The sequence below is a fragment of the Pongo abelii genome, chromosome 5 (genome assembly GCF_028885655.2).
Source record: "Pongo abelii isolate AG06213 chromosome 5, NHGRI_mPonAbe1-v2.0_pri, whole genome shotgun sequence".
In the NCBI taxonomy this organism is placed as follows: Eukaryota; Metazoa; Chordata; class Mammalia; order Primates; family Hominidae; genus Pongo; species Pongo abelii.
The window spans coordinates 67,689,089-67,699,357 of NC_071990.2; positions in this window are offsets into that span (position 1 = coordinate 67,689,089).

A 10,269-nucleotide genomic window follows, 5' to 3' on the forward strand; every position below is an offset into this window, starting at 1 on the left:
ATAAAACCTATTTACTGCAGTCTCTACTCTTCTACGTAGTACATCTGGATTTAAACAAAATATTGAGGCATGTGAAAGACAAGCAAAATCACCACAATCCCAACAGATTAAAAAAAATCAGAATAGATACAGGTATAACACAAAAGTTGATATTATGTAACAGATAATGTAAAACAAATACAGTTAGTATATTAAAGTTTCTAACAAAAAACATATACAGTATCCAATATCTGATAGGCAAATTCAGCAGAGATATAGAGCGTGTAAGAAGAAATCAAATGGAAATATTAGAAAAAAAAACAGTAAAGAGATGAAAAATGTCTTTGGTAGGATTATCAGTAGAATAGATACAACCATGGAAAGAATAAGTGAATTTGAAGGTAGATTAAAAGAAATTGCCCAAAATGAAACATAAAGAGTAAAAAAGAGAAAATTTTAAAAAGAACAAGCATCTAAGGGCTATGAAACAATATCAAACCACCAATTGTGAGTGTAATATAAATCCCAGATGGGTAAAAGAAAGTAATTGAACTGCTGAAAGACAACAAACCAGAGATCTATGAAACTAGAACAATAAACATGATATATACCTCCCTCAACCCCCCCAAAAAGAAACACACATGCATACAGACACACACAAACTTACCTAAGTACATTACACATCATATTTCTACTGCTGAAAATCAACCACAGGAGAAAATCTTGAAAACAGGCAGAGAACGAAGACACAATACCATCCTATAACAAAGATCATATTTCCAGCAGTCTTATCAAAAACCATGCATGCAGGAAGTCAATGTAATGATATCATTAAAGTGCTGAAAGAAAAGCAGTCAACCCACATTACTATAATCAGCAAAGTGTTCTTCAAAAGAAGTAGAAATTAAGTTTTCCTTAGACAAAAACAGATTCATATGTTGCCATACATAGTCTATAAAAAATATTACAGGAAGTTATTCAGAAAGAAGGAATATTATATGTCAATAGCTTTGGAAATAGATGTAGGTAAAACACCTTTTTCTTATTTTGAATTGCTCTAATGATAATGGACTGTTTAAAGCAAAAACGTAGCAATGTTTTGTGTGCTTATATCACCTGCATAAGTGAAAAGTATGAAAACAATGGCATGAAAATAGGAGAAAATACTTGGAATTTTATGCAATAAGGTCATTACACTGCAAATAAAGTGATTTAATATATTTCAAAGTAGACTCATCTAAAATTCATACACTAAGCTCTAGGGAAACCATTTTTAAAGTCAAAAGAATTGTTATATAAAATAAGTAAAAGAGATACAACTTAATAATAAAATATTCTTAAATCCAGAGAAGGCATTAAAAAAATCAATAAAAGGAACAAAGAACAAATAGAAAATAGCAAAGATAATAGTTTTTAGTTCACTATATTAATAACCTCTTTAAATGTGAATGGTCCAAAAGACTAATGGAACTCATTATTTAATCCTGAATGACAGATTACTTCTAATATTATATTTACCATTAATCCCAGATAATGAAATACTGATTTAAGTTAGTTCAAGATTCCTTGACCTGAAATGAGGTAGGTCCAACCCCAATCTGAGAGGGTGAATAATGACTGAGCAAAATTACTACTGTTAAACTCAGTTCCCTTGACTGAGTTCTTACTAATCAGATATGACAGAATATGTGCTGGAAGGAGTTTTCCATGACAAAAACAAAAGCCAAAATCATTTTACTTTTTCTCTATCTTCTTGCCTAGAATATCGATGTGTGGCATACTGCTGTGATTAGACGAGCCACATTATTTGATTTGTGTTATTTATCTAGAAAAGCACCTATAGTTGGGTCCTTACTGAGTTGACCCTTTGTAGAAGGAACATGGTAGGAGATTTACACCAACTTTGTCATAAGCCTTAGTGGAGAACTGCTGGTTTGCTAATATGATGAAAATAATAACAGACTATATTTTAGAAAAAAATACTCTTTTGGATATTATACTAAGGGTATTTTATACCCAATTTCTTCAAATTTCAACAACTTTCTGAATGTGCAAATGAGAAGACTGAAGGTCAGAGAAGTTATATAACTTCCCTGAGGAAACACAAATAATATATTAGAAGCTTCCTCCCTCCAGCCCTTTCCATCATATTTGTTTCTTGAATTAACAATTGCTGGTTAATATAATAATGACATTTTAAAAAATAATATTTGAGTGAGAATGACGGAAAAAGAAGACAGGAAGCCTGTTTTTTGTTTTAGATTTAAACACACGTATGTATCTAAGCAAATTTGTCTTTATTGGCTCATTGACTCACTCTAGAGTGCAAAGTTTGGAAGAAAAATCCTACAGCATTTAAGTGATGTTGCCTGAGTTGTCTACTATGTTCATTTTATTTAGGACTTTGGTTTGTTTTGGGGTTCCTGATGGAAAATTTGTGGATTTCAAATCGTTTAATTACTTTCTCTCAAGTGCTACATTGCAAGGATTAGAGTTTCGTTAAAAACTATTATTCTATTTTTCTGAGAGGTTTAGAATCCTAAAGTACAGTGATAGTTTGGGTAGTTAAAAAAAATCAAGCAATTTGCATTCAGGCAGAACTTTGACTTTCAGCTCTGCCACTTACTACCTTTTTAACTTTAGGATTATTAAATAACCTCTGTTCAAGAATGGCATCTGTGCTATTTTAATAATTTACAGCCTATTTTAATTCTCCTTATTCCTCCAAAGTAGTTAAACCAAAGGAAGTAATTTTAAACATTGGACACTTAAAAAGTGGAAAATGCCTGTTAATCAAGATAATAGACTCAAAGGAAAAAAAATAGAAATGACCAGAATATCCAGACATTTTTTTTCTTATTCTACTGCCTTAATCCCAGGTCAGACAACTCCTATGAGTATATAAATTTGCATCCCTTTGGGAGGGATAGTTCTCAAAATAGTTGTAGTTGATGATTTCTTTTAGATTTAATTCAGTAGCTATGATTTGTATCATTTAATTCATGAAAAGTACTTATATCAAGATTATTTAAATTTATATACAGAATTACCTGTATGCAACTGAAACTGTCTTCATGATTTTCCAAATCCTATGATCAGATACTCACAAACATAACTTCATGTTATGTTTCTAGGTCCAAATTCTGTGCTCTGGATTCAAGATGACTGAGTAAATGCATCTGAGGCATGTCTCTCCCATGGAGAATAACCAAAACGGAGTAGATATTCACACATTAAAGAGATCATTGGAAGGAACACTGGAATTCAACAGAGTGGTGATGGGACACACTGAGGGTGAAGGAAGGGGAAAACAGGACTGCCAGCTCGGGGTTGCTGGGAGCCAAAAGCTGCCCCTGGACCCAGAGAAGGGGCAAGTGCTCCTTTCATAGAGCCAAGGAGAGACTCCTGGAGCTCCACATATCTGCCAGTAACCTTTATAATCCTGAATGCAAGAGACCTCCCAGATCTCCGCAGGCCTCTAGACTGGCATAGGGAGCTACCTAGAGATTGTGCAGAGGCTCTGCTCAAACTCTCAGGGAGTACCACAGGCTTCCAAGTGCTGGGTAGCTGCAGCACAAAGCCATACCGGAACCCCACACTGAAGGCTCTGCCTCCTGCCTTGAGGCTGCTGCTGCTGCTGCTGCTGCCAGCTGCTGGGTCAGGGATAGGAGAGGCTGGGTGCTCTCACATGCCCTAAGTACCACTGCCACTACTGCATGCTGCTGCTGGAGCAAGGCATGTTCAGACCATGCGCCCCACACCGTCTGAAATACCCCAAAGCTGCCTGCATGATAGTTCCCATGTAGACGGGCCTGCCCTTCCTGCTGGCAGCACTGCAACACAGTGGCCATTGTCCTGCCTGAGTGTTTGATTGATGTCCTGGGACCAGCCTGCCATCCTCATCACAGCCAACACTTGAGTCCAAGGGTCTCAAGGACAATTTCTCTGGCCTGGTCCTATCCTCCTGAGAGACAGGACTAGCTGGATTTCCTCCGCCGACTAAGAATCCCTAAGCCTAGCTGGGAAGGTGATTGCATCCACATTTAAACACGGGGCTTGGAACTTAGCTGGCACCTGACCAATTAGGTAGTAAAGAGAGCTCACTAAAATGCTAATTTGGTAAAAACAGGATGTAAAGAAATAGCCAATCATCTATCACCTGAGAGCACAGGGGAAGGGACAATGATCGGGATACAAAGCTAGGAATTCTAGCTGGCAATGGCTACCGTCTTTGGGTCCCCTCCCTTTGTATGCGAGCTCTGTTTTCACTCTATTAAATCTTGCAACTGCACACTCTTCTGGTCTCTGTTAGGGCTCGAGCTGAGCTTTCGCTCACCATCCACCATTGCTGTATGCCGCCGTCGCAGACCCACCGCTGACTTCCACCCCTCTGGATAAGGCAGGGTGTCTGCTGTGCTCCTGATCCAGAGGCGCCCACTGCTGCTCTGGATAGGGCTTAAAGACTTGCCATTGTTCTTGCACAGCTAAGTGCCTGGGTTCATCCTAATCAAGCTGAACACTAGTTGCTGGGTTCCACGGTTCTCTTCCATGATCCACTGCTTCTAATAGAGCTATAACACTCACTGCATGGCCCAAGATTCCATTCCTTGGAATCCATGAGGCCAAGAACCCCAGGTCAGAGAACAAGAGCCTCCCCGCCATGTTGGAAGTGGCCCACCACCATCTTGGGAGCTCTGGGAGCAAGGACCCCCAGTAACACTCCTAGAACTTGAGCATGCCCTCCAGGGCATAGGGATGAGATTTGTGATCTCATCTTGAGTGGAAAAAGAGCCCCCATGGTCAAAACCAAGAGAAGAATGTGGCATGGGCTGGGCGCAGTGGCTCACGCCTGCAATCCCAACACTTTGGGAGGCCGAGGTGGGCAGATCACGAGGTCAGGAGATGGAGACCATCCTGGCTAAGACGGTGAAACCCTGTCTCTACTTAAAATACAAAAAAAAATTAGCTTGGCGTTGTAGCAGTTGCCTGTAGTCTCAGCTACTTGGGAGGCCTAGGCAGGAGAATCGATTGAACCCGGGAGAAAGAGGTTGCGGTGAGCCGAGATCACGCCATTGCACTCCAGGCTGGGTGACAGAGCGAGACTCCATCTCAAGAAAAAAAAAAAAAAATGAGTGACATGGATTCATGCTGCCGCATGGGAGCTGGGTGCCCCTCCTTTGCAGGACTGGACCAGGAAGTCTATAACCTGAGAGCTGGACAGGGAGTTCTTCATCCTGGAATGGCATGACAATCAGAATGCAGACTGCTTTGGAGTGGGCTAGCTGTTCTGGCATGCTGCCAGTGGCAGATGCCAAAGGAGACTCTCCAGTTTGGGGGTGTGGAAGGTGGGTGGGTCCCATGGCCCTCTGCTGGGCTGTGATTCCTGACCTGCCCCTCTCCCCTCCATGAAGGCCCTTTGGTGTGAGAGAAGCACCTCTGCCTCTTCCTGAAAAGATACCCCAGTGCCCTGAGAGCTGCTTGCTATCTCCTATGAAGGTCAGCGCTCATACCTGCCATTGGAAAGCCTAGATACAGGATGGTTCAACTTGGCCCAACTCGGCTGTGTTCCCTCGACCCACTTCAGAGGCACAGCATGCGAAAGAAAACCCTTGGTTCTATGGTCCTTCCCATCACCTGGGATATTCAAGTACTTCCAATTTTACAGATCACACATAAATCTCACTGCTACCTTCTCAGCTGTCTCTCTCCTGCAAGCACCACTTACTGGCTGGGAAGCTGACCTGCACAACCCAATACAATACCTGTTTTCAGAAGTGCACAGGGCTGGGAAATGAGATAAGCTTCCTAAGAAATCCACCTTACCATCTCCGCAGGAGGCAGTGACTGTGCTCACATACCCAGTATACCACTGCTACAACCTACAAACAACCAGCATTTGAGAAAACCACCATACTAAAACTATCTATAACCAAAGAATTCATAGAGCCTTGGTTCCCTGGAAGCACTCAGAACCAAAGCCAAAGGACCCTACCAAACGTACACTAGAGTCACACCCTCAAAGTAGAGGCAATCCCTTTCAAACAGTAGCAAATTCAAAAATAAGTAGTAGTATCTTCTCCAGATGAAAAGGAATCAGCATAATAACTCTGACAACATGAAAAATAGAGTGTTTTGATGTCCTCAGAGGATCACACTAGCTCTTTATCAATGGCTCCTAAACAAAACGAAAATTATAAAATGAAAGATTAAGAATTTAAAATGTGAATTGTAGGGAAATTCAGTGAGATCAAAGAGAAAGTTGAAAAGCAGCACAAAGACATTAGAAAAACAATTGAAAATATGAATGAAAAATTTACTAAAGAGATATTTAAAAAAATTTCTGGAAATAAAAAAATTATTGAAAGAATAACAAAATACTGCTGAAAGCTTTATTTATAGGCGGGGCAAAGCCAAAGAAAGAATTTCAGAACTTGAAGATAGGTCTTTCAAATTAACCCAGTCAGATAAAAATAAAGAAAAAAAATAAATGAGCAAAGTCTTTGAGAAACATGAGATTTATGTAAAACAACCACATTTATGAGAAAGAGTTGTTTCTGAGGGATTAAAAAAAAGTAAATAGTGTATTTGAGGAAATAATTCAGAACAATTTCTCTTGGTTTTGCTAGAGATTTAGACATTCAGGTGCAAAAAGCCCAGAGAAAAATAATTTGTAAGATGAATTTCACTAAGGCATATAGTCATCAGACTCTCCAAAGTTAATGTGAAGAAAAATATCCTATAAGAAGCAAAAGAGGCCGGGCGCGGTGGCTCACTCCTGTAATCCCAGCGCTTTGGGAGGCTGAGGCAGGTGGATCGCGAGGTCAGGAGATGGAGATCATCCTGGCTAACACGGTGAAACCCCATCTCTACTAAAAATACAAAAATTAGCCAGGCGTGGTGACGGGCGCCTGTAGTCCCCGCTACTCCTGAGGCTGAGGGAGGAGAATGGTGTGAACCTGGAAGGCGGAGCTTCCAGTGAGCTGAGATCCAGCCGCTGCACTCCAGCCTGGGTGACAGAGCGAGACTGCGACTCAAAAAAAAAAAAAAAAAAAAGCAAAAGAGAAGCATCTAATAACTTATCAAGGAAATCCCATTAGACTAACAGTAAACTTTACAGCAAAAATCTTACAGTCCAGAAGAGATTGGGGTCCTATTTTCAGTCTTTCTAAAGAAAAATTTGTCAGCCAACCATTTTGTGTCCTGCTAAACTTAGCGCCATAAATGAAGGGGAGCTAAAGTCTTTCCCATACAAGCAAAGGCTAAGGGAATTCCACGCCATTAGACCATTCATACAAGAAAAAATTTTCAAAGGAGTTCTAAACGTTGAAAAGAAAGGGCAATACTTGCCATCATAAAAACATGTGAAAGTATAAAACTCACAGATCTTATAAAGCAGTTACACAATTGGAACTACACAGCATCTAGATAACAGTTAATATTATGACAGTAAGAAAACCTCAGATAGCAATATTAATCTTGAACATAAATGGACTAAATTTCCACTTAGCAGAAACACACTGGTATAATAGATAAAACACAAGATTTAAGCATATGTTGCTTATAAGAAACCCACGGAACTAGTAAAGACATTTGGAGACTAAAAGTAAAGAGATGGAAAAAAGATATTCCATGCACACAGAAACCAGAAGCAAATGGGAGTAGCTATACTTATATCAGAGAAAACATTATAAAACCGCAACAGTAAAATATTTTATATATATGTATATATATGCATATGTATACAGATATAGATATGTATATATAGATATGCCCTCTACACCAGAGCACTCAGATTAAAAAAATAAATATTACTAGACCTAAGAAAAGAAATAGACAGTTATATAATAACAGTGGTAAACTTCAACCCTCCACTGACAGCACTGGATGGGTCACAGAAGCAGAAAGTCAACAAAGAATCTCTGGACTCAGATTGAACTCTAGATGAAGTGAACATAACAGATATTTACAGAACGTTCTATACAACAACCACATAAGATGCATTCTTCTCATCTGCACATGAGGTATTTTCCAAAATACATCAAATACTAGGCCACAAAGCAAGTCTAAATTAATTTTAAAATACCAGAATCATATCAAGTATCTTCTCAAATCCCAGTGGAATTAAACTAGAGATCAATACCAAGAAAAACTCTCAGAACTATACACAAAAATGGTAATTAAACAACTTAGTCCTTAATGATTTTTGGGTAAATGATACAATTAAGAAATAAATTTAAAAAAATTTAAATTAAAGAAAATAAATACACACCATATGAAAACCTTTAGAATACAGCAAAAGCAATTCTAAAGAGGGAAGGTTATAATGTTAAATGCCCACATCAAAGACATAGAAAGGTCCCAAGTTAACAGCCTAACATTATACCTCAAGGAACTAGAAAACCACAGTGAACCAAATATAAAGTTAGCAGCAGAAGAAATAACATAATAATTAGCATAGAACTAAATGAAAGTGAGAACAAAAAACAAACAAAATGAAAAGTTTGTTCTTTGAAAAAATCAACAAAACTGATACATCACTAGCTAGATAAACCAAGAAAAAGAGAGAGGTGAATCAAATAACCACCATCAAAAATGATAAAGGTGACATTAAAATGGATACAACAGATACAAAAATACTGTCAGAGACTACTATGAGCATCTCTATAAACACCAGTGTAACACATAGAGGAAATTGACAAATTCCTGGATGTGTACAACCTCCCAATATTGAACTGGAAAAAATATAAATTCTGAACAGACCAATAATGATTAATAAGATTGAATCAGTAATAAAACTTCTCCCATCAACAACAAAAAAAGCTCAGTACCAGATGAATTCACAGCTGAATTCTACCAGATGTACAAAGAAGAACTGGTATCAGTCCTGCTGAAAATGTTCCCAAAAATCAAAGAGGAGGGAATCCTTCCTCACTCATTCTATGAAGCCCATATCACATTGATACCAAAGCCATGCAAAAACAAACCAAAAAAGAAAAAAGAAAACTACAGGTCAACATCCACGGTAAACATACATGCAAAAACCTCAACAAAATACTAGCAAACTCAATTTAACAGCACATCAAAAAGGTAATAATACATCACAACCAAGTGCATTTTATTACAGTGATACAAGGTTATTTGGGCATATATAAATCAATAAACATGTTAAGTCACATAAATAGAATGAAGGAAAAACTATATGATCATCTCAATAGATGCAAAAAAGCATTTGATAAAATGTATCATCTTTTCATAACAAAAACTATCAATAAACTAGGCATTGAAAGAATATACCTCAAATTGATAAAAGTCATGTACAAAAAACCCACGGTCAACATCATACTAAATAAGGAAAATTTGAAAGCATTAGTGCTGAGCACTGGAACAGACAATGATGACCAGTGTTACCACTCTTATTTAATGTAGCAGTGTAAGTTCTATCTAGAGCAATCAGGCAAGATAAATAAATAAAAGGCATCCAAATTGGAAAGGAGGAAATCAAGTTATCTCTATTCACTGATGATATAATCATATACATAGAAAATACAAAGACTTCCTCCAAAAGACTCGTAGATTTGATAAGTGACTTCAGTAGAGTTTCAGGATACAAAATCAATGTACGAAAATCAATAGCAATATTGATACACCAATAACATTCAAGCTGAGGGCAAAATTAAGAATTCAATTCAATTTATAATAGCTACAACCAATAAAATACCTAAAACACCTTTAACCAAGGAGTTAAAATAGTTCTACAAGGAGATCTACAAAACACTGCTGAGAGAAATCATAGAGGACACAAAGAAATGTAGAAATATTCCTCACTAAGGGATTGGAAGAATCAATATCCTTAAGTTTGACATACTGCCCAAAGCTACCTTCAGATTCAACGAAATTCCTATCAAAATATTAACATCATTTTTCAAAGAATTATAAAACATCTTAAAATTCATATGGAACTAAAAAAGAACCTGAAGAGACAAGGCATCACATTCACTAGACTATAATGCATCCAAGCCTTTAATAACCTAAACAGCATGATAATGGTATAAAAATAGACATATAGATCAATGGAACACAATACAGACCCAAGAAATAAAGCCGCATGTCTATAACCAATAGATATTGGACAATGTTGACAAAAATACATGGTGGGGAGAGGAGATGCTATTCAATAAATGGTGCTGAAAAAACTGGATAGCCATATGCAGAAGAATAAAACTGGATCCCTGTATTTCAACATATACAAAAATTAACTCAAGATGAATAACAGACTTAAATGTAAGTCCT